The 26094-nt window shown below is 39.1% G+C and overlaps 1 protein-coding gene across 1 annotated transcript in view; it reads right to left on the bottom strand.

Moving 5' to 3' along the window:
- The window catches only part of LOC129722184 (Na(+)/H(+) exchange regulatory cofactor NHE-RF1), a 39422-nt gene extending 18469 nt beyond the window's left edge, over window positions 1–20953 (bottom strand). Inside the window, exon 1 of the mRNA XM_055675471.1 lies at window positions 20502–20953. The gene's annotated coding sequence lies outside the window, so the exon portion shown is untranslated. The remainder of the gene's footprint in view (window positions 1–20501) is intronic.
- Between the last annotated feature and the right edge of the window lie 5141 nt (window positions 20954–26094).

Here is a 26094-nt window from a genome sequence, read left to right as displayed (position 1 = left end):
CTTTTGCGAAGCTACCCGCCGCATCTCATTAATAAAGTCCCGCCACGTACGGTGATCAACAGGCCGAATGGTTTTACGCAACACGCGATTACCCAAACAATAATTTATAAAGCTGATGTCATTTGATCAATGCACAGCTGCCTGCCGTCTGTCCGTCCGTTCGCTAGCGACTATTGCGGCGCTAATGGTCATTACTGTCAATAGGTCAGTTGCACCGTAAAGTGAAATATTTTCCATTGTTAGTAATAGATAATATTACTGGTACTTTTGGGTTAAGGTATGGATCAATAATAGACAATCTCTTTTCCGTATTTGATTTTTAAAAGCTGAAACCAGCGCTAAAACACGGTGAAAGACCAAGTGGTAGCTTGAAAGATGAGTAGAAGCTCGCACAATCTTCCCGAGTTAAATCAATATTGAACCATTGAATTCAGAGGAATTGCTTACTTGGAATTCGCTGTTAATGTAAATTAGTTTTTTACGTTTCTGACGATACAGCACCTGAATTCAAAATAATGCAGACTGTTGGTATACAGAATTCTGTAATTTTATAACGGCATCTCTCACGCATTTATTTTCATACGACAGTCTTAAAAATTAAGCTTAACTCGTTGACTTCCTAGAACAAATCAAGATCATACAGCTAAGACTTGTTTATCCGATATGAGTCATTACCATTACCCGTGATTCGATCATTCGTAGAGAAAGATTCCATTATCCGGAAATAAAAAAAATATAGAAAAAGTTATAAACAACAAACAACAAATCTCTGTGGATGTGTCATTTAGCGTTTTTCAGTCTAATAATAAAGCTCGAGTCTTTTAAAATCTTGACGCCCTTTTTTTACTATTTTACTGTAGTAGAACTAGTTTAACTACAGGATCGTAAGCTGCACTTGAAGGTATTAAGAACGATTGGGAATGTCGAATTATGATATCGCCAATAAAACCAGTGAGCGATAGGACACTGAAACAGAATTTAGTAACCAAAACACGTGGACGGAAGTTGTACAATAGATTCCTATAAAGTAAGAAGGCTGCATCCTCATAGACGACGTAGAGATACGTGAACGTCACTGGTCAAGGTAGTGTCCCTAGCAACTTCAAATTCGTTGTTTCCGATAAATTTGCAAGATACGTTATCAAAAATCTGGAAAATCAGGGAATTTAATCTTCGATCAGGAAAATCAGGGAATATCAGGGTAAACTAAAAAACAATCAGGGAAAAACTTTTTACCGAGACGCGATTCGTTTTATACGGCTTTCAGCGCTAAAACGGAGTTTTTCAGCATAAAAGTCCAATACGTAACCTCTACTGTTTGAGTTCGTATCCGATCGAGTACTTTTTGGTATTAGGGTATCAAAGTTGCATTTATCTACGTTGCAATTTTTTGTTCCGAATGTCGAAAAAAAAATCAGGGAAATTTAGAATTTATTTCAGGGAATGGAAAATTCAGGGAATCCTTATGGAAAATCAGGAAATTTTATTTTGAAAACTTTTTCGCCACCCTGCATTGTGATCCAGTAAGGCTGTGGACAAAAACCCAAGTTTTCATGAAACAGACAAGACTAGTTATATTGAAAACAGTACAAGAGGTAGGATCAGGAAAAACGCGAAAGTGTGCATTGAGCTCGTGAACCGCAAAGTCTTCCTGTGTGGAATTCACATTCTACCCGATCAAGTACGCGATTAAACACTACTCGAGGTTCACTCCTGGTCCGTCATACTAGTAGTCGTAGTGCCGCAATCAACGAACCCATTATCGAGGATTGCTAGGTGTCACATGGCAACCTAAGGGCCAAGAAACGGTTTTTTCCATCTGGTTCTTGACCACCCAACTTTGCTTATCGGAGTAATACGGTTTCTAGACTGTTATAATTCTGGCAGGTCACGATAGATCTACTGTTTGACCAACCTCGCTCCATTATCTTCGGCCAAGCAAGTAAGACACGAACCTCCATTAATCCTAGTCTTCGAGAATCATTTGCTAAATCATATGAAAATTATCTCATCTGTGTAATACGATTTTCGAAATGCTGATTACCGCACCGTAGCTATTCTGAATTTTCTGCCACTATCGACTGGTTTTTTGTTCTCGGCGGACGTGATGCCGACAACGCTGCGTTGACCCTATCGCACATAATTTTTCGCGTGCCATTGACTGGCATGTTTCCAAAACAGTTTACTCACCAAACTTTAAGACATGGATGACTCGAGATTGGGTACACTTGCGTTGCGCGACCAATAGACCATTTTATGACACGTTTCTGAGCTCAATTCAGAAATGAAATTGAGACAGGAAGCACGGAACTGCTGGCTTACGCACGTAAAAGCATCATCAACATCAGCAGGATCCGTGACACCTATCAGTTCATAAAATGGTCAAGACAAAAGGTTGAACACAGTGTAGTCAGGATTCTTCCAGACGGCATCTGCAGAGTATTCAGCGCAATGTAACAGCTAAACCAAAAACATGGAGGTACTTTAACATTCAGCGTAAGGAATCGAGTTTTCGTTCAACCATGACATTTACTAGTACGGTTGCCTCTGAGCCGAAGAAGGTCTACCAACTCTGTGCCAAAAAACTTGCGCGAACTTTCTGCGATCCAGATTTTCTGCTTGCAACGTTCCGCTAATGGTTGGGTTTACCAGTGATCTCTAGTGCTGCCCCTAAATTAAAACCGTCGACAAAATCCTGCTCGGATGGAATCCAGCCGAATTTTTATAAAACACGTTGAGAACCTGTTAGCCCCTCTTACTTTACTTTACTTTTGCGGCAACAGGCTGATCCTTCCTCCGGCATTCTAGCTACATGCCCAGCCCATTGCAGTCTGCCGTGTTTTATCCGCTGGACTTCCGCTGAATTGTATGCCTGGTACACTTCATGGTTCATGCGTCTGCGCCAAACACATTTTCCAGTTTCCGCCAAAGAATGTCCTCGAGAATAAACGCTCAAAAACATCAAGAGCTAACCGATCAACCTCTTTCAATTTCAATGCTACATGGCCATAGAAGGCAACCGGGATAATCAGTGTTTTATAGAGTGCTAGTTTTGTAAGGGTTTGCAGGTTGCGGGACCCCAGCTGGTTAGGCAAACCGTAGCAGGCCCTGTTTTCAGGCTGCTATTCGCCTCTTTATTTCACGATTAACCTCGACCAGAAAAGCATAACTAAAAAATTACAAAATTCTATCAACGCGAGATACAAATAACATATTTTGATACAATTTTGTAGTTTCCCATATGATTTTGATAACAAATTTAAATCTGAATGAATTATAATAGCAAAACCTCAAATTAAGTTGTTCTGAAACAAGTCTAACAAATTTTTCGTCATTATCAAAACCTGTTGTTTCTAACAATGGTTGTTATTATACTGTTATACATAATATCTTATTTTGTTAGAAAGCTGATACGTTAGTAACAATGTTTAATATGTTTTTGATACTAGTAGAATTATTTCTGTTATAATTTCTGTTATTTTAACACCCAACGGGATCGAATTGAAAACACAATCTGTATGGTTTTTCCCAAAACAAACTAACAGCTTCTGTTACATTTTTGTTTTTTTCTTTTTGATCGGGACTTCATTGGTGACATGTGACCAATGCAATGTACCCAGTAAAAAAAATTATCGACTATTTCAAATGATTCTCCATTTATTACCACCGCTGCACCAACATCCGATGGGCTGCCACAGTCTCTACCAGCTATCATTTGTTTTGTTGTTCAGACATTTTTAAACAAATTTAAATAAAAATGATATGAAAAAATTCAAAACTGGTTTCGTAAAAATTGTATATCTCGAGATTAAGTCATATTACCTCGAGGTGATAGTAGTTTCTTACGTGAAGTTTTTCAAGGAACGCGACGAAATTATCAAAATTAAGATGAAAATGGCTGCATTTGCCGAAAACCGAGGTTTCAAGACCAAATATCAAAATTCTAAGAGTTTGTCCACATATTAGCATCTTCTTACTCATCTTTCGAAAAAAAAAAACAGATCTTAAATCGGACAAAAACGTAGCTCAAAACGGTGATTCTACGAAAACGGGTTTGCCATGGTTTTAGTAAACTTCACAAAGCAAAATAATATCGAGTATGTCTGAGCATTAACGGTAATGCGCTAATATCTAAAAGTGGTAGTCAAATTATATTTTATATTAAGTAAAAAAGTCTCAAAAATTTATTGGTAGGTGTTTGATCTACATGTCGATTTGCCCCGGAATTTTTGCGAATTCCCCTACAATACTAAAATCGGTTTATCTCGACGGTAAAATAACTTTTTGAAATCTGTTTAACATAATATCAAGAATGTAAGCGATACTCAAAAATACAATAACAATTTGTCTTCAAATAAACCTCTCCCCTTTGCGGAAAGGGGGTCGCATTAACCTTAATCGAAGACTGCGATGATTCTGTATTATAGGTGAAGCGAGATTTTGTATCTTTGATAGAGATATTGTATCTTTGAGTATTGCTTACACTCTTGATATTACATTAAACAGATTTTAAATAAGTTAATCTAACATCGAGAAGAACCTATTTTAGTATTGTAGGGGAATCGGGGCAAAATTGATATGTTGCTGACTGATAAGACATAATTCGACTACCACTTTTAGTTATTGGCGCATTACCATTAATACTCAGACATACTCGATATTATTTTGCTTTGTGGAATATACTAAAACTATGCCAAAACCAGTTTCGTAGAATCACCGTTTCGAGCTCAGTTTTTGTCCGATTTAAGATTTGTTTTTTTTTTTAAGATGGGTAAGAAGATGCTAATATATGGACAAACTCTTAGAATTTTGATATTTGGTCTTAAAACAAAATGGCGTCGAAAAAACATCGAAAATTTCCGGTTTCTCAAAAATTCAAAATGGCGCCATCGTTGCCTCTTAAGTTGAAATATGTTCGAACTCGGAGAAATTCGGTTTTGCATCAAAATACACAAAAAATTATATATCGGAACCAAGGCAGACAAAAAAGTCAATTTTCGTTGCACTGTGTTATATTTTGAAAATCATCTATCAGTAAGTAGCTTTGGACAACTTACGTCTATGAAGAAAAAGGAGAAGGAGATTTTGGACAAAAAATGCGTTATTTTTCAACAAAGAGTGCATGGGGCACAGAGCGGGGGGTATTTTTTTATTATTAAGGCCGTTACAAATTTTATTTTCATTTAATGTCACCCCCTTCTTTAAAAATCTTGAATATTGGAAGGGGAATAAAAAAAAGCTCAAACCGTTTTGTCCATTTTATTGGTTTTCCGACAGCATAAATGCTTAGTTTAGCATCAAACAAAACCACTGACAGCGAGAGTGTCGTCGAAAGGCAAGCGAAATAAATAATAATAATAATAAAGTGTTATTTTTCAACATTTATTTGAGTGCAAGTTACAAACATCATAACTTGCACACAAACTTTGATCAAATATATTTCTTTTTTTTTCGTCTCGGTGTTATTTATTTTTTGCCACCCCCTCTGCTAAATTTCATAACCTTGGACATAAAAAGAATTCGAAATTTGTATCAGCCTAAGTAAGTATGGTTTCCGAATTACAGATCTTTGTCGTGAAATTTTACGATTCCGACCATAGTGCGGCCCTCCGGGTCTTGGATCTATTTTGCGTTTTACGACCGATTTTATAACCTTTGTTTAGTATAACAAAGGTAAAAGGAGATTTTGAACAAAAAATGCGTTATTTTGCACAGAGCGGGGGGTACTTTTTTATTATTTTTTTAACTTTTAATTTTTTTTTGTTTTTCGTTTTTTTTTCGTTTGGAATGACCCATATTGTATTGACCATGATTGTTATAAGCTTAAGACACTTAAACATCATTTGAACATCTGGTGTCTGTTGATGCTGACTTTATAATAAATTGAAATTAATAAACAATAAATGGACCTGTTAAGTTGTGGGCTGATTTGTCAAGCTCCCACTACAGCGAAGAAATACTGCACTAGTATCGAGACAACGCAACGGGGTGGATTCCATCGAAAATGACATCAATCCACCGAACTGGTCTCGTTCAAATATTGGGTATCAAACAAAAATCAAAAATTTTCGATTATCCTTGCAATGAGAGAAAATAGTTGAAGAGGTTGTCTATGAGTTTTTTATTGTTTGCAATGTTTTGGAATTACACTCTATCGGGATAATCAATTCAATGGTATGAAGTGGTAAATTTCAATGATGATTCTCTTTCAACTCCCTCGTTTTATTAAATGATTGATAACCTTGAAGAAAAGCGTTCATTTTAGATTGCCATTTACCGATAATACGGGATGATTCTAGTTCTTCTGCACATACTGCAAGTAAGTAAATATGACATAACAATCATACACACACGCTTCCGGCACACACACAGCTTTTGCCAGTGACCAAATGGCTAATAGTAACCGCGACGCGACAAATCCGGACAAAGTTACTAACATATCTGGATATATTCAGCAATGCTATGCAGTGCTGCAATCCGCCGGTCGGTCCGTTTGCTGTGGAAAACTAAAGACTAAATTTCTGCATGTTAGCTCTCAAACGTAACTACTGAGAATTAAACTTCCGGTAGGCATGGCGTGTGCACTAGAGCGAGCAACAACAACAACAACAAACCGGTTAACGTTGGTATGCTGGGGGAAAAGGCCTCGTTTCAGTTCTGATTGGTCGAAACATGCGTTCAACAAGGCTCTACATTTTTCAATAGTACAATAGTTAGCATCACAAATTTTTCCAACAAATCACAGTGGTTCAAATTAATAATGCCGCGAACCTAATTCTGTAAGGTCCAAGTGCTTCACTTTAGAACTGTAGTGTCTTCGAAGCAGTTGCTTGTTTTAAAATTACTCACATTATGGTGGTATGTAACAATAGCCATAGCCTACTATGACAAAAATAAAATTTGTAACTTTTGTGTTTCTGCATGAAACTCAAAGTTGTCTTCAGCAAAATTGTAGATAATTCAATTACAAACAACTTTGCTAGCAAGACTTTTTCTCTATGTATTATACTTGTTTGTTCGATTATTTTTAAATACAATGTTCTAGAGAATTTTCGGTCTTATCATGTTTTACAAATTTTATGAAGACACTATGCTAAGATTACTTTAGGTTTAAAAGATACAAGCAATTTTAACATAATATTTTCCCTATTCTCAACTGCGAATTGGAGAAAAAGGGGGCGGCCGGAAGTTCACGCTTACCGCCATTTTGAAGCTTCAGGTTAGTGCTACAAAATGGTGGAAGAGTTAGTTGTTCGACTCGTCACAATTTATAGAACGAGCGTTGAACATTTTTGTAGTTTTGCACATTTTACCTTCAGCATAACGAGATATATAATCACGGACGTTTTGCGTTTTGGTGTAAGAATGAAGGAAATTTGTTGAAAAGAGACTGATGTGGAATTTAAAAGTGTGCAATTTTCGTGACGCTCTCGATATTTTTGGTTTTTTATACCCCTGTATATTGCTGTAAGACGTAATTCTACGTCAAAATTAAAAAGGAACATTTATTTTTAGCAAGTCTACATTTTTCGTCGCTAATTTCTAGTACAACGCCTTCAGATTGTTGTTGCTTGATGTTAGAATACGAAAAATAGCCAACAACAACAAGCCAATAAGTGTTGGGCAGAATTCTATGTGATTTTCGTGTTGTTTCCAATTGGTTTCGGTGAATTTCTACTGTCTGTGATCAAAATTTCCACCGTCGGTTTGTATTGAAACGGTAGTCTTCAATTATTCACTTTAAACATTAAATACATATAGTAAAATGAGCAGTTCGTCTAGATTGTGATGATTAGAAGTTAATAGCCGAACTGGGCGAAATTTTGTTTATTTTCAATCAAAATTGAAGTTAACTAAAGAATGATTTGCTATAATCAATTATTCATGTCACATTTTCGGAGAATTTGCTACTGTTTCAAGACAAACCGCTATCAGTCTTGCAGAGGCGGGTGAATCAGTTAGCTCGGTGAAATATAAATTTTCATTTATCTGCACTTTAAATAGGTGCGGGAATTCGGTTGATATCCGAGAGGAATGGTAAAAAGCCGTACGACGCATCGGCTTCCGTGTGGTTCCCGGCGTGCATCAGCCAGCGCTCGTTCGCAATGCAAGGCAGCAATCTATGATGATCAAGCGCGCTGTTCATGCTGATTGAAATCGCGTTTCCTGTCGTTGGTGCTATTTGCAACTGGTTGCATCATATGTAAATAGGCCTACGCTCTAGCGAAATCTTCAATGAAACGAGAAATTGGATACCTACTTTACGTGACACGTTTGTGCGAAGTGAAGTTTCGCGACGGAAAGTGACACCGCGGGCCATGGCGTAGTAGGCGTCCGCCAGACGTGATACAAAACTTTATGGTGTCAAAATACATTTTCTTTTCATCATGCTTGTCAACACTCTTTGGTCATTGAAAGTGAAACAGTGTAAAAGCAAAAAAAAATGCAGCTCATAAACCACTTACAAACAAACTGCCAACTCCTACGCTCACCATTGTTAGGTTAGGTGTTAAATCATTTCGTCAGCTGAAGAGTGTTTTATCTTCCACGGGAAGGTCGCTGCGGCTAATCTGTTCCCCATCAGCCTTCACAATGTCACACTTGTACATATTTCACACAACTTTTTTATATTACTTTGATGTCGTGATACCGCTCTTGTCTCATAGATAAGCACGTAGGTATGCGATAAGCAGCGAAATTCACCGGATGTAAACAAATTTTTCCAATACGAATCCACTGTAATCAATTTACACTACAGGTTGATAGTAATGGAACTTCGTATAGTTTATCAATCGATTCTGATCACATGCCCTTCATTCTCGATTGCTTAGCACAGATGGTATCTTTTCCTTCAGACAGCACTAAAATAATTGGAACAACCGGTTGTTCCATTCCGGTTCTTTTTTTGGTGATCACCAAATTACATATTTTTGAAGGTAAAAATGTATAGCAAAAAAATTTAGAAGTGTCCACTTGCGTACTTGTCAAAGTTGTGCAGTAAACAATTTAATTTTTGCAAATTCAGTTGTTATTATGCCTGTTCCGCTCTGGACAAAGAACTTACACAAAGATCGCATGAAACCTGTTTCAGACCCAAACTAACGACCGGATTCGGATTGGTCTGCATATGTATAGTACGGGTAGGTACCCCAAGATTGCGATAAATAAAAAAACCTGCTGCAGGTGGACTCTTATGGCAGGAAAGGGTGCAGAAATAACTCGAACCCTCAATCAGTCGGTCCTGAACTTCTTTTCTCCCGGGGTATGATGGGGTAAGACGGAACAGGGCGCCACTAGTAATTATCATAATCGGTAGTAATCTATTTCGAGCGCTAGAAGGTAGACAGTGTTTTTATTTTGGAACTTCGGAACGCGGAATGTCGATAAGAATTATACTGCTGGTGGATGTGTGTGGAAATTCCGTATCGCGTGTGTGACTAAATCGTTGGACCGCAGGCTGGTTGTCGCCGACTCCGCCGGTGCTAGTGGCGCACGAAGTTGCGTCAGAAACTTTATTAAAGTGTGCATTTGCACAAGTCTGTACACACGGCATGTTCTACATTGATAGTGATCGAAGCAAGCGTACGACGACTTGCGTTAATCCGAAGTAAGCCTACTAGTCGACCTAGATCTTGGACGGTAGAGTTTGGAAACCTAGCATGCTACTAGCTGGTTTTGAGGTAATCAGGCCGAGATAATGTCCAAATAATAACTAGATAACAGTCCTTTTATTGAACTCAGTGGAGCTGCGGAATGCTCCCGCAATTGATTTTTCGTTGCTATGTGATACATTTTTAGTGAAGTTGATGAAATAATCGCACTCCAAAGTACAGATATATCTTTTCACTACCAGACTGCTGTAACTATCCTTTAAAAATTTGAACATAATAATCATCATAAAAATAATCATTATCATCATATCATAAAAATCTTGCACATTCATGTACACTTGCACACACTGATTACTATATTATTACATACGTAAGTTGTCTAAAACCTTTGAACATCTGAAGATTTCAGCCTCTGAACTGTTTCACAGAATGTACAAAATGTATAGTGAAGAAAGACGTAGTCCTACGTAAAAAACGCTGCAAAAGCGCTCCCGTATCATTTGAAATTGTTTCTTTAAAAGTGCTTAAAGAAATGAAAATTACATTTGTGTTGAAATTCAATCGTTACACTTTCATTGTGCATGTTTACTTGTATATGTACAACCAAAATTGTTTTGGTGACAATTACTAGCCAAAATAACATTGCTCGAAGTTCTTGAGGTGAAAAATCTGATCGACTTTAAAAAACTTTTCCACCAGAAGCAAAGCTTATTTGCGCCTTACTCAAATTCCAACAGGTAATAAATTCAAATTCTTCAAAAAATACGCTTAGTCTCAGCCTAAACATGTTGAAACCCCAATCACACTTATTATTTTCAATCCCAGAAGCTAACAGTCGCGTTTAGATGAGGAAACTTAGCGGCGTACGGTACCATGGGCCTAACCAACCGTGACCAAATAAACTTTGCTTCACATCTTTCGTTGGTCGCCTGCGCTGTACCTGAAAAGCTTAATAATTTGTCCAAATCTGCAGCTCCAGTTTCGAACGGCCGCCAACGCCGCTGGCGACTGTCTGATGATGCATTACGACAATCGACGGTTGCAATAGCGCACCGTAGCTCAAATAAATTTTTCTTGCTTTCGTTATGGGCGTACTCAATAACATTGTGACAGAAAAATGTGTTCCTCCCTGGGGCAAACGAAATAAAATTTTAGACCGAACACGGTGCTAATGAACAGTTTTTAATTCGAGAAACAACCCTTTTGATTGCAGAGCGATTTTCGGATTGTTAGTATCACATTCTCTTTATCTAGTGCCGCGAAGCAACTTGGTGGTGACTTTATAAAAAGTCCCAAGTAAACAAGTTGTGGCTTCGCTGTTATCGGAAACAACAAACAAACCGTTTATTGCACCCTCTAATTAACATTTATCATTGTCCACCTCTCAAGCTGAGAGAGCAAATATTGGTGTCTGTTCGTGTGCGTGGTACTTACTTTAAACTATAGCAAACAGATTCTCAAAAGTTCTCAAGTAAGATTAAGCGTGGCGGTACGATTCCGGAACCACGAAACGGTCGGACTAATCGCGTTCGCTTACGACAGATTTGTGCCACCCTGCTGAAAGGTGTACAAATCTACCAACTTTCGCACGGTGGCGCACGCTTCGTTGAACATCAAGTACCCGGTGTTGACGGGATCGGATCAAACGATAAATACGGATCTTGGTGATGGTTGGTCAGAGCCGTATGCAAGGCTGTCGATTGTGGAGTTTAAAAGCAGAGGCGAAAAATCTCTTTTTCAATAAAAATAATTTAAAAGTGGGTATAAAATAATAGCAGAACGTGAACAGTCAACATACCAAGCTGTGATGTGGATTTTTTAAAAAGGCGGGGTCACGCAGATAATGGAATGGTAAACTAATAAAACATTTTGATAGTGTAGTAATGTAAATATAAAGTCTACCAATAATTTGAAGGCATTTCCGTGTAATAAGGCAGGTTTTGGTTGAAATTACGATGATATTTGTATTTTGTTAGATTCATTGAAAAATAGAGTAGCAAATTTTCCCGATCTGTCGGTAGTGTTGTATTGAAACCATTTGTATGCAATTAGGTTAATTACCCCCAAAACGCAAATCCTTCGCACGGCTCTGGGCGGCACAGCAAAACGTCAAGTTGGCCGACACGCGCGCTGAATGGAATGGCGTGTCAACTTACTCCAGCGGCGGCGGCGGTGGCGGCATCTAGTGCGGAAGGTCGCTATTTCACCGAAATGAAAGAAGTGTGAGGTGTACTAAAAAAATGTTTCGCCGAAAGAGATAAGTCTAGCAAGATAATTCGGCAAACATGCGCATAGACAGCGTAAATATTCCAGAACAAACGCCTTCCCCCGCTCTGGAGCCGGAATAGCATGTGTAGCAATAGCAGCAGGTGTTCCATAGACCTCGTTGCACACATTTTGCGGGCCACATCGCAACTGCATTGCAACCAAGTTTGTTCTGGGAAAACAATGGAGATTGGAAGCCAACCAGCTAATTAACTGATTGTACCCTCTGACGAGACTGAAACGAGGCTCGTAAACCAAGGGTAGGGGGGGAATCGGTCGCAGTTGGTGCCATATGTACACTCGAAAACTGCCGTCGTACAAACAGCGTCGGAGATGCGTCGCTTTCCACCGTTTGTGTAACTTAATTTGCGATGCGTTGATTGCTTGGCATACTTTACAGTGTGACCGTACAAGATAATTGACGCTTTTTAGCAAAATGTATTGTGGCACCCACTAATTTACTGCTTGACGCGTTTTTTTTTCTACAACTAGCTTTCATCTTGTTATACGGGTGTGTATAAGCTAATAAGCACAGTAATTGTTCTTTTCCGGATCGGCTTAGTGAATATCACTTGATTATCATCTAGATTAAGAATGTAACACCAATATCCAACGCTCAACAGAATGAAAAACGCAAAGCATGTCACCTCAATGTGGACGAATTTTCTTCTCACACAAAACACGCGCCACCTTTTTTTAGAACCGGTTGATGCAAAGATAACCTGCACAAAGTATCTACAGGGCTCACTTTAATCGACCCAGCGCAATAAAAATTAATCATGCGTTGAAACGGAAACAAAAATATTGCAACTGCGGTCCCAATTGGGCACCGGCAAACGTATTCGAGCTTGTCGCCGGACGCGACACTGAAATGTATGTGTAGGTACGTGTGCCGTGACTGTTTTGATAACTTTCTGGCACAATGTTGGCACTGGCCGTCGCTCGGGTGGTGTTGGAAGCAATTGCCCGGAAAGCAGCCGCCAATCGGTGATAAAATTTGCGAAATAATAATGCCGCGTATACTTGGTAATGTAGTCCAATTCGTTCGGTCGATAAATAGTGAACGCCACGCGATAGCGTCTGACGTTGCTCCGCTTCGCTGCGAAATGAGTAGAATAATTGGCAACCGGTGGAGTATAAAATTCTAATATCGCAGAAAAATTATGGGGTTAACGTAGTCGACAGTATAAAAAAAAAACAAAAAAAAAAGCACGAGACAACGTTTTTGCCCCTTGCCTTTTTACTATGATTTATCCAAATCAAATCACCTCCAAATTTCTGTCAGTTTCTTATTAATGAAAAACAATGACAAGATTTTGGATGGGATGGATTCATTTTTTAAACAATGAAAGAAAGAATTTTGCAGGGATTTCTATGGTTCAATGTTTGTTTAGGGAATCTCTTTATCGATCTTAGCTTCGGCCATTTGAGAGATATTTTACTACATTTTTGCCTTTCTCCTGAAGGTATAGCCATCACTGGAAAAATCAAAGGTATAAAAGTACTTCAAAGGGTCGAATCTCGTATATCAATCGACTTAGTTCGACGAGCTGAGCATTTTCTGTATGTGTGTGTGTGTGTATGAAAATCACAAAACTTCAATATCTCAGTAACTACACAACCGATTTGAACAAAATTGGTATCAAAAGAACGGGCTTGTTTTTTGAACCATTTGTAAATTAACTTTTCAGTGTTTGGACATGTAGTTCAAAAGTTATGCAAAGAAACGTGTTTCGAAGACTGTTTAATCTCACTCACTTTTCTCAGAGATGGCAAGACCGATTTTCACAAAATTAGTGTCATATGGAAGGTCTAGTTACCCCATAAGACCCTATTGAATTTTATTGTAATTGGACTTTAACTTTGTTCGTTATGTATAATAATGTTAAATCAGGCTATGAAAAGAAACATTATTCTGAGACTGCTTGAACTCACCCACTTTTCACAGAGATGGCTGGACCGATTTTTACGAAATGAGTTGCAAATGAAAGGTCAAGTTGTCTCATAATACCATACTAAATTTTATTATAATCGGACTGTAACGTTGTCTTTTATGTAACGAAATGTGAAAATCACGAAATTTCATCATCTCGGAAACTACACAACCGATTGGAACAAAACAGGTATCAAATGAACATGCTGTCTTCAAAACCATCGATGATTTTTACAATGAATAAACATGTGGTCCAGAAGTTATAAATATAAACGTTTCCCGATGAGTTTATATCATTCACTAATTCTTGCCATTCTTCAAGGAAGATATAACTATCACTGGCAAAACCGAAGGTATAAACATGCTCCAAACGGTCGAATGGCATATATAACCCAACTCAACTCCATGAGGTGAGCATTTTCTGTATGTGTGTGTGTATGTGCAAATTTTCAACCTCACTCGATTTTCTTAGAGATGACTGGACCGATTTTCAAAAAATTATTTTCAAATGAAAGGTCTAGTTGCCCCATGTAACCCTATTAAATTATATTGTAATCGGATTTTTTGTTTGGTACAAAATTAACGGGCTACCTAAAACCCCTTAACATTCAAATTTTATAAAGATTGGACATGTGGTTTAAAAGTTATGGAAAGAAATGTGTTCTGGATTTGATCTTACTCATATTTCTCAGAGATGGCTGAACCAATTTTCATAAAATCAGTATCATATGGAAGGTCTAGTTGCGTCATAAAACTCTATTAAATTTTGCTTTTCTCCTAGAAAGGTATAGCAATCACTGCAAAAACCAAATATATAAAGTGCTCCAAAGGGTCGAATGTCGTATATCAATCGACTTAGTTCGACGAGCTGAGCATTTTCTGTATGGGTGTGTGTGTATATGTGTGTGTATGTATGTATGTAACGCTCTCCCAATCTCACTCGATTTGCTCAGAGATGGCAGTGTCATATAGAAGGTCCAGTTGTCCCATGATACCCTATTGATTTTTTCTGCAATAGGCCTGTTGTGTTTAAAAATGTGAAATCCAGCTATGAAAAGAAAAAAATATTCCGAAGACTACTCAAACTCACTCACGTTTCTCAGAGAATGTTGAACCGATTTCCACAAAATTAGTGTCAAATGAAGGGTCTAGCTTCCTCATAACACCCTATTAAATTTTACTGTAATCGGAATTTAACTTCGTCTGTAATGAATCAAAATGTGAAAATCACGGAACTTTATTATCTAAGAAACTACACAACCGAATTGAACAATATTGATATCAGATGAACGGGCTAGTTAGAGGTTAATTGACGAATTATTATGATTGTACACGTGGTTCAAAAGTTGTGAAAAGCAGGTCATATTCGATATAAAAAAAATCTTACTATAAACAATCGAATCAAAAATTATATTTTATCGAATGATATATCGAGTCTACATATAATCGAGTCCAACCTATATATGAGTACAGTGACGTTTCGATTATACCACGATCAAAAAAAAAAAATTCGCGTCATATATTCGCATGTCTTAATGCATGTTCATTAATGTTTGAAGATTATGTTTTATATGTTCGGTATGGTTTCACTGCTACCAATGATTTGTTGTTTTAGAGTGATATATAATCCCAGGAAATATTATCAAGGGGTATTTTTTTCTGAAATGAAGTGTGTCGTGTAAATCTATTTTGACAAATAATAATAATAAGTACGAATGAGAAAGGCTTGGTCTGACCGCTAGGTGGATTAATTTAGGTTTATGGATGCCAATCGGTTTAAGGCCTGATATATTTAGATTCTGCTTGAATAAAAACATTTTTTATTGAAACAAAGCTCCTTTCACATCCCGTATCTCGACATTCGATATCTAAATGATCTTCTCAAATTCCCATGCATTCACAAATTATACATCTAGATATTGTAATATCCCGAAATTGCTTTATTTCGAAAAAACCTAGCAAGCTTTTGCTTTAATTTTTCTCCGCATATCTTGAAGTGTCGCATTCAATTTTTACTGTTCAACGCGACATCTAGTAAACGAAAGATACAATCCACCAGGGACCTAGGAAAGGAGAAAAGTACGAAAGTAGGAGATCCTAGGCTTCCTTTGTCTGGTGTGTTACTTCAAGAAAAAGCCCGTGCATTTGCTCGAGTTACCAAACATCAAAAGCTTTACGAGGAAAGTGGCAGTGTACACAGTGCATACGGACGATTGAAGGAAACTCTGCCGGGAACCAGAAGCAAATATAAACCACGTGATATTATTAACGGCGATAAAACAGGTCTGTGTTGAGTCCAAATCTTTGTAGTTGTTAAAAACAGTTTTCAGCTAGGCCCTTTTTTGCAAATGTGTATCTTACAAGACGTATACATTCCAAGAACGATTGTCTATGATGTGCGCTGCAAACATGGATGTTAGTGAAAAATATTCGCTGCTCGTAGTTTGGAGATGCAAGAATCTCCGGTGTTTTAGGAATGAGAGGTCACTCCCTTTATTAAAGGCAGACAGCGTGTGTAGCTCGGAAAGCGAAAGATAAGCGAACTGAAAATATAATACAGCCTCCTTGTATCCTGCATGGTGTTTTGACCGATTACACTATTGGGATAATGGTACTGTTCCAGAATATATATTCGTATCACATTCCACTGTCGACCATTCTATTGCTCACCCCTATCAACTACACACACTGCTGTGCAGGCGTTATTTTTACGACTGAAAGAAATGCCTCATTACACGCAAAAGGCTCAGCTGTCAGATCAGCTGTCTAATGGACTGGCGTGATCGTGACCGAAGCCAATTTGACTCATTCTGAGTCGTGCCTGCAAAAGCGACACAACAACGAAAGGTGTTTCGTTAAGCTAAATTTTTTCGAACTAATTTCTATTCTTACAACGAATTTCAACCCGTCAACATTCAAGTTCATTAAAGGTAGACAGTGTCACCAGGGCCGGATGTAGGTGATGGGGGGCCCGGGCAGATATTTTCGTAAGGCCCTCTATTCTTAAGAAAATTTTAAATTTTGAAATGAATTTTCGCGACGAGCAAAAAAAAGGTCACCACTCCGTCTTCACGTCTGGCCCAGGACTAAGGGGGGCCCTTGTGTCGGAAGGCCCAGTGCATTTGCCCCCTTCGTCCCCCCCCCCTCCCCTTAGACCCAGGTCACTTCCTGTTACTTATGAAAAATAAAAAAACAAAAGCCTTGACGACGTTATCCATCATCCGACTCGCACGCGAAATTTGTTGAAGAAGGTATTGGTACTGATGTGAGAGTGCCTGTGTACAGAGTGTCATTTTAATCGAGCAAACAACATATCAAACTCGTGCGGAGAAAAGAAAAAAGATGTTCAGTGTTACCAGTGCTACAAGCGTTACCTTAGATGACATGGCGCCACTCTTTATACAGGCACTCTAATAGCGAATTTCTTTATTCAACTGCGTCAGGGCAAATCTGCCGAGCAATAAAAAAACGGCATCGCCATTCACGAACCAAGTTAAAAAGAGATGCCAGATAATTGTTTACGAACTAAGCACTGCGGTGATGGCTTGAAGCTGACAAATTTTACAGTGCGCTTCGGGCAGCACGCCAGGTCAAATCTGGGTCAAAATCGAGCGACTAAAGAAGGGTTTTGACAGCAGTTAGTGCGCTTCCAGGTCAAAACGAGGTGGTTAAAAGTGCTAGGTATTATCCGTTTTGTATGGGTAGGTTTCCTAAAGATTTCGATTTCAAAGTGATTGGAGATTTTAACAACGACTACATCCAAAAAAGAGAACCTGTTGTTTTGTTCAATTTCCAAAATAAACCAAATTTTTTTTATGAATACCATTGAACTTTTCTAAAAACCTTTCTAAGTTCCCCTGTTTTGAAAAGCAAAGAACGTCATCCACATACCTCCACCACCGACCGATCTGAAGAGGAGTTTTTTCCCTTTAGTTTATTTTCCGAATGTGCCATAAAAAGTTCACATAGGAAAGAGGGTTCCCCATCGGTGCTCTTTTTGTTTGTTTGTAAAATTTACCACGAAATGAAAAATAATTGTCTTACATGCAAAGTCGAGTTAACTTCTAGTAACTACGAACTTTAGTTTTCCAAAAGTTGTCACATCATTGAGAAAGAAGTCAATCTTTCAAAATATTTTTGGCTTTTTTCACTGGGACATTCGGGAAGAGTGCTTTGGCATCAAAAGAGACCATTATCTCGAAAAAATCTCCTGTGCTCTAAACAGATCGACTAGGAAATTTGTTAGGCCCTGATTGATATTCCTTGACTAAGCATTTTGTCAATTTCTCCGTTGGTGTCCCCACAGCAGAAACGATCTCTTTCATTTCATTACCAGGTTTATGTATTTTAGTAAGGCCCTTTATTCTGGGAAGAGGAGGAGGGTTTGAAATACGATGACATTTGATATGTAAATATTTTTTTTTCAAAAAATTTCACAAAAATAGTCCACTCTCAAATGCTTAACACTCAGTCCGTTTTCAACAGTTTTCCTTCATTCTTGTAGCAATCGGTTGGAGAAATAGATATGGGTCCATCAAAATGGGAAAAATTTTGATTTTGTGATGATAAATGATAATATTAAGAAATGTAGAGCCGCATATTTTCACTAATCAGAGCTGAAAATAAAGGCTAAATATCAGGCAAAAAGTCTGAGTCTAAGTCTAAATCAAACATAATAACCAATCACTGTCTTTCTTCCCCAACACAACCGACAATATAGTATACAAACGATTTGACTACTTGTGAACGATTTTGCGACAAGTATTTTCTCTGCCATTCCCTAATCTACGAGACTCTTCTTCCACTGAAAGTTTTCCTCCTGATATGAAAGGTAGCAAACAGAAATTTCACCTTCATTTCCATTTCCAAGAAGGTACTAAATGGACGGTAGAGTCAGAACCCTTTTCATCTCATACCGGGCTTCAACTTCCCCGATAGAGCGAATTCATCGTCTGCAGCACGAAAGAAATGCCTAAACGCGTTGGTGCTGAAGCATCCGTCTACTTGGTGGCTGTTATGAAAGCTGCTCAAGTGTTGAAAAAGGCAATGAAGAGAAATTGAGCAAACTTGGCACCCGGTGTCACTATTCTGACACACCAATGCCACTTTTGAGCGCCCCAAAAGCATTTAACTGCAGTAATTAATGTTTCCCTGCCGCTCACCAAAACGTTGCAAATAGGGATAAAGAGTTATTTTTAAAACAATCTCGTTTTTCAAATGTGCAATTTTCGTTTGAATCGTGCTGGCCTCTTCGTGGGCCCGTGCCTCATACATAACTTCTTCAACTATTTTTTGTTATTGAACAGCTTTGAACATTTGCTAATTTTTGCTCCAAAACAAATGTTTATTTTTTTATTTTTCCCGAAAAATAGTTCAAAAGTTGTCTATCGTAGGATCAAATGCAGTGCATGTATTTGCTGTAAGATTCTCGTAGGAATTCCGAAAAATTAGAGGAGTTTCCCGAATAATCCAAACAAAAAAAAATTCAGGATAGACTTTGATTCGGACAAAACTGATCATAAGTTGTACATCTTAGTACAACAACTATCAATATTGAAAGAAACCACACAATAGCAAGAAGCTCAGAAACACGAAGCTGAAAGTAACAATAAAATTAATATGTGAGGGAGATGGAACAATTTTCTACAAATTTAGCTCAACCTTTTGTAACAATTCAAGCTAGATTTGGTCAGCAGCATTAGACTCTTCCCACGCCAATTGTACAAGGATTTATTCATGCCACTCAAGAATTCCATTGAGGTCTGCTGGCAAGGTTATAGCTTCCGTATTATAGAATACGCATGGTAATGAATCACATGGCAATTCAATGTATTTGTGGAACAAATCCGCTGAGTAAATCAGTTTTTTTTTCGAACAGTTCGATGACAGTGTTATTCAATTCAATATTAGCGAATGGAATTCTTGCGTCTCAAAATGATTAGATTGGCTTACCGCGGAATCGATGAATGATGATTATATCCATCAATGACATCATAAATCTCAAAAAAAAAGCAGATTTTGCTGCTCAACAATACCCTATGATTTTGTGCTATATTGGACCATGCTTGGATTTAAAAGGTTCAACCCACTAAATTACCCGTTTAAAATACGGTGCATATGTACCCGTACATATGTACAGCCCGCTCATGGCAACTTGTATGACATAACGGCTCGAATTGGAAGAGTTCCATGCGGATCATGCAGCTGCGGTAGTAATCAAGTAAGACGCAAATAAAAACAACACATCGCCAACCGCGCGCGCGCCTCTCCGCTGGCGGTCTCAAAACCCGGAACACACAGACGCGGTCGATTGCAGATATTCGTGAGAAGCCTCCGAAGAAAAACATTCACCAACCGCAGCAAGCCGGTTTACCACGATTCAGTGGTGAAGCAAGCAGGAACTGGCCAAATTACAACAAAACACATTGGGGCATGTTATTATTTTTAGCAGCAATTCGCGTCCATGATAAGATAGCCACGACGAACCCGGAGTGCTGTCACTTTATCGACCTGCCCTGTCAGACGATAATGGTCGAGATTGAATCAATCAAAAAGCAGAGTGCACAAATTTTCAATCAAATGTATCGATTTATCACAGATGACTAGATACCAGAGCGGTCTTGTTTGGGAATTTCCATGCCGACAGAGCGGGGTAATAATTCGCAGGTACATTTCCGGTTCTAGCAACTTACCACTTAATTTGAAAACAGACTCCAATCAAGCCTGGACGATGAAAGATGCATCAATTTTTAAGCAATAATATCCACCAGAGTCCCCAGGTCTTAACTATTCAATTTGCTGGTTCTCTTTCTCTATGCGAGCATGCAAAAGAAACCAAGGGCAATCACAATTTGATTAAGTTTGCTGGAGTCCGTAGATCACCTTTCCTGGACACTGTATTCACTCACGCACACTGTCGTACTGCGTATTATAATTAAAGCACCAAGAAGCACAAGAACGCACTAAGAAGAACTACCGAGGGCTAGAGGATGTTTTTTTCTCCCTTTGCTTTCTTGTTTGTCGTTTTTTTCTCTGTACCAAAAAAAATCCGGTCAGTTCAGAATGATCGACGCGACACACGATCAAGATCTCCCCAATATTACGAGTACACCGGTTACCTGTCCATTCAACACTAACGTCCACAGAAACCGGAGAGCTATAATAAAGCCTCTGCCAATTTGCTTCACCTGAAGTGCTTCTCTCGTGAGTTAGTTTTCGGTTTTGTCTCATCGAAGTGACTGCGATCGCTGTGTGCGCTTCATCCCACCGTTCTCTCTCGATCGTTGCACACGATCAAGCAAGGATTGCTTGGGTTTTTTATTGTGAAAAAAAAAGCGCTTCATCGTATGGGACAATCTCACGGAAACATTCGTCGTCTCCTGAATTAAATGCATTTGCTGCCGTAGCAATGGGGTACAAGAAATATTTGAAGCACCATCCAGAGGTCGACACTCGGAACTGGACACGCGAAGATTTTAAGCAACTTGTAGAATTTTTATCCAGAACAATTTTCTAAATTTAGGCTATTTTAGATCAATTCGGTGAAAATACTAAAAATAAATTAATTTGTGACTTTTAAAGTTCTATACAGCTATTTACTCTATTCTTTTCCAGCTTTAGTCATATTCCGTTCTTTCAACATGGATTTTTTTCGTAAACATATTTTCAGGGGGGTTTGTTAGTAGCTTAATTATTTATGATAAATATTAGAAAATAATGAGTTTATGTGGCCAATCACAAATGGTGACTTCTCAGCACTGTTAGAAATTTATAATTTTAGTTGTTAGGATTTATTTCCTATGGCAATTAGGACTTATCATTCGTAGGGATTTAAACCTACTTGTTCCGTAAACATAATTTTTCAATGTTACCGTTCTGTTATTCTAATTTTGAGGCATTTTTGTTTTTGCCTTCTAATATTTGTCACTCAAAGATTTTTGGGATTTTTTGTGTGATGGAAATATTTTTTAAAAACGCCTTTACCCGATAACACACGATGAGCACGACAGAGAGACATCGAGCGACGAGAGAATCTGCGAGAGTGCTCAAAGTGCCTGAAAAACCCGTAGATTTTGTCTCTATAATAATCCACCCTGGCTCCAGTTAGGTTAGTGTAGGTTCCCAACAAATGGATTATCGTATCGAAGACTCATTCCAGCAAGTAAATCAAGGTTTACGGTGTTTTTAAATGCCACCACCCGATCGATGGCACGCCAAAAATGTTCATATTTGCTTATACGTGATGGATTGTAACACGTGACCAACGAAGCAAAGAACAGTAGATCGCGTCACGTGGCCTATTGAAATTCTATTTCTATGGGTAGATCTGCTGGTATTTACCTGTATGTAATAATAATCGACTCAGGGCAGAAGATGCTATTCATTGACCAGCTTCTATACGTGCCTTATTCAATGTTTTCGAATCGAGCGTCAAGTGTTTTATTTTTAATCACCTTTGTTTTCGATTCTGTTCGTATGAGCAACGGCACGAATTCAAAGAATGGCGGTCTTCATTAATATTCATAAATGCAGCAAAAAAAAAACAATGTCGTTAAGTTTACAAGTCGCTTGGTTAGATCGAGCTGATTTACAATAACGCAAACTGCGTTTTGAGTTACTGAATATTACACCGTCATCATGAGAATCCATCCAACAGTCTCTGTAAACTTTATTAAAACCTCTAACTTTTGCCATGCCAGGCTAGCAACCGTATTATTATTTAGAGGACAAATCATCCAATGACCGCAACGAAGCCACTTAACAAAAATATTAAAAACTGAAGCGGGTATCGGTGCTGTTATTATTTCTCGTTTCAACCTGTTTTTATTGGCTCGAACCGGGCGGGCACCCTGTCGGCCCTAGTGCTAACTGACAACAGCGAGAATGCCCACTTGAGCCAACTCTCTGCTAAATTTGCGAGCGGAGTCAGTTTCGTGCCACTTTTGTGGCGACAGACAAGTTTATATATCTGCAGTGGAAAATCATATGTTGATGATGGAACCTGTTGCCCAGAGAATTACCCACCAGTTGTGCGGGTTTGAGTGTATTCGGTTTTGCACACATAGAGGGTAATGGGGTAAAAATGTGTACTACGTGGACTTAAACTTCGTCTAATTACGGTGCTGTTCTTTCTTTTGATAACATTGGTAAACGCAGGTTTTATCCTAAAGCTCGAACTGGAAAATATACAATTTATAGCTGTTTAACCCTTTCTGTGAATTTGGGTCCTCCTAGCAAAGATAACTTTTTCAGAAAATTAAATGAGTTTTCTCGAAGCGTAGAAGCGATTAACCCGGCGTACACTGACTGTGCGGCATTTCGACGCACTCCTGCATGCACAAGGAGCTCAAAAATTCATAGGAATTGTTAAAAAGCTATAATTTTTCTAAAGCAACTATTTGAAAAAAAACTGTAGGACAACTTTTTCTCGCTTTTGTCGACCAGTGTAATTTACTAGCTAAAATTACCAAAAACTGATGTTGCATAGAAAAACTTGATTTTGCAAAATGTAACTTTTTGGGGCTCTTTTTTTAAGATTTGTTTACCTCTGCGTAAGAAATATAATTCGTATGGACATCAGATATGACTGGGGGAGAGAAGTTACTGCTGAATTCCGTTCACACTGTCGAAAGTCTGCGTCTTCCGAAGCAGTTATTGGAGGCGAGAACAATCTTCAAGCAGAGTCTTTCCATAGTGTCCTACTCCGTAGCCCGTCCTGGTTTGCTCAACATCGGAATCAACAACATCTGGGTAAACTGGGGTGGACCGTCTGCGGGCCGAAGAAGCCAATGGAGTGCTAGGATTCCACCAATAAGGTATATTTGAAGGAACGGCAGATGAGCGTGGTTGCAAGTGTTAGATAGCAACATTTTTCGCGTGCTGAGATCGTGACGTCACAACAGCGAATTATACACAGTTTGGCGCAGGAACATGTATGAATTTTGTTTGAAATATGGATCGTGAATCGTATGGAATGCAATATATTTTCGTACTATGATAATATCAGAATCAACATGTATCTCAGATAATGCCATAAATTACGAAATCTTATGAAATTGACTGACGAAAACGATAACGTATTCTCTTGTAAATTACTTTAAATGCTTATGCCTGAATATTTCGTTTTTTTTTTTTGCTAGGGAATTAGGATTACGTTGTCCTTTGATGTGAACTTTTGTAACAGAACCGTGAAACATTGAAAACTCGAAAAAAGAACAATTTGTCGAATATCCGCACTGAATGCTGAACGTAAACGATTGTTGTGATGTCACAACTTTTTACTCGCCATCTCTGATCGCATATTGAAATCGTATCTGCCACTCCTTTGTAATATACCTTATTGGGATTCCACGATATCCTCACGAACGAAGTCATCCACGATCTTCTGAAAACGCAGTATGCTCTGGAAGAATCTGTGGTAGCGGCGAAAAGGATATTGAAAAAAGATGTGCTGGCTGTAAGTATGCTGGAAAGAACCACGAAGAGAATTGGTGACCGGTTGTAAACCGGCCTTCTCTTGAAAGCGAATGATGTCATATTCCCGAATAGCTTCCCGATGGCGGTGAAGCGCATGAATCAGCTTGTACGGAAGTTGGAGAAAAATCCTGCGCTGCACGTGAAGGTTTACCGCCAAATAGTTGAATACAAACAGAAAGGGTACGCACTGCTGGCTGAGCTCGCTAAAGTCGATTCAGGCAAAGTTTGGTATATAACGTTGAATATCGTATTATATTCTCACAACCTGACAAAGTTCGCTTGGTGAAAGACGACGCCGCTATTGTGAATGGCGTGTCGCTGAATTCCTAACTGTTAACGAGACGGAATCTACTCGTTCCGTTCGTGACCGTTCTCGCTGGTTTCCGGGAACGCAGGATTGCATTTAGTGGCGACACATGTGAGATGTATCACCAGCTGAGGATCACAGCCGCCGATAGGCAAGCACAGCATTCCTTGTTCAGGATGAACAAAGACGATCCTCCGGGTAGACACAGTGACACAGACAGTGAAGGACGTATCGATATTTGGGTCGACGGGCTCTCCGTGCTCGACCCAATTCGTGAAAAACAAGAATGCAACGGAATACGCCCCAGAATATCCGGAAGCTGCAGCAGCAATAATCAAACGTCATTATGTCGACGACTATTTGGATAGCGTCGACACCGAAGAAGAAGCAATTTGTCGAGCCAAGGAGGTCACTCTCGTCCAGTCAAAGGCAGGGGTTGAGATCCGCAATAGGGTGTCAAATTCCTCGGAAGTTCGCCGAAGTTTAGGAGAAACAGAAGCTGCTCAAGATGTCCACCTCGTTCTGGTGAAGCCGACCGGAAACGAAAGAGCGCTGCGAATAGTATGGAGCCCTAGTCAGGACACGTTTTCGTTCTCTGCGGAGCATCGCAGATTCCTTCTGGGCAGATGTCGACTTAGCAGAATTGTACATATTCACGTATGATGGGCGGGCTGTCCTGCATGGTACGGTCCGTTGTACCCTGATGATGGCACGTTCCAAAGTAGCACCGCTTAAGCAGCAATCGAATCCGCGTCTGGAATCAATGACAGCTGTAACGGGAGCAAGCCTATTTCACTCAATCATCACCATGATAATTTGATCGCTTCGTTTATTGGACCGACTCGCAAACTGTGCGCAGTTGAATCTGATCCGATCAACATATGTTCAAGCAATTCGTTGCTCTCCGAATTAGCAAGATATTGTAACTGACGAGACCTGTTGACTGGCGATGGATCCCGTCCAAATTGCATGCTGCGGATTTTCTGTGCAAATAGGGTCAAGGTCCTCCTCTCGAAAGGTGTCGTACACAAATTACGTAAGGCTAAAAACCCGGATTTAAGACCTTCTCCTCCCTCCCCCTATGTAACGATAAGTAACGCTCAATATGCCTCCCCCCTCCCTACCATTACGTAACGCTGAACCCACCAAAAATTTCGATTTTGAAGAAAAATCACGTTACGTAATTTGTGTACGAATACGAAGCCAAAGCTGTGGTCCTTGGTTCACCGACCCTAATTTTCTTTACAACTCTGAAGACCGGTGGCCCGCGCAAGCTGTGCTAGCTGCAAAACATCAGAAGAAACCCGAACCTTCGTTCTGCATCATGACGTGATGTGCAAGGTGTGAGGTGCAAGTTGTAATCGACGGAATGAGGTTTTCTCGGTGGACGAGACTGCTGAGAAGGGATGGTGATACGATTTCTGGCAAACTGTAGAAGCAAGAAAAAGGGCAAACCGCTGCTGACGTCCCGGGCAGAGTATCTGTATCTGTTGACAAAGTCC

Source organism: Wyeomyia smithii, chromosome 2, assembly GCF_029784165.1.
Source record: "Wyeomyia smithii strain HCP4-BCI-WySm-NY-G18 chromosome 2, ASM2978416v1, whole genome shotgun sequence".
Taxonomy (NCBI): Eukaryota; Metazoa; Arthropoda; class Insecta; order Diptera; family Culicidae; genus Wyeomyia; species Wyeomyia smithii.
The sequence above is the reverse complement of the archived record's forward strand: the minus strand, read 5'-3'. Positions and strand labels throughout refer to the sequence as shown.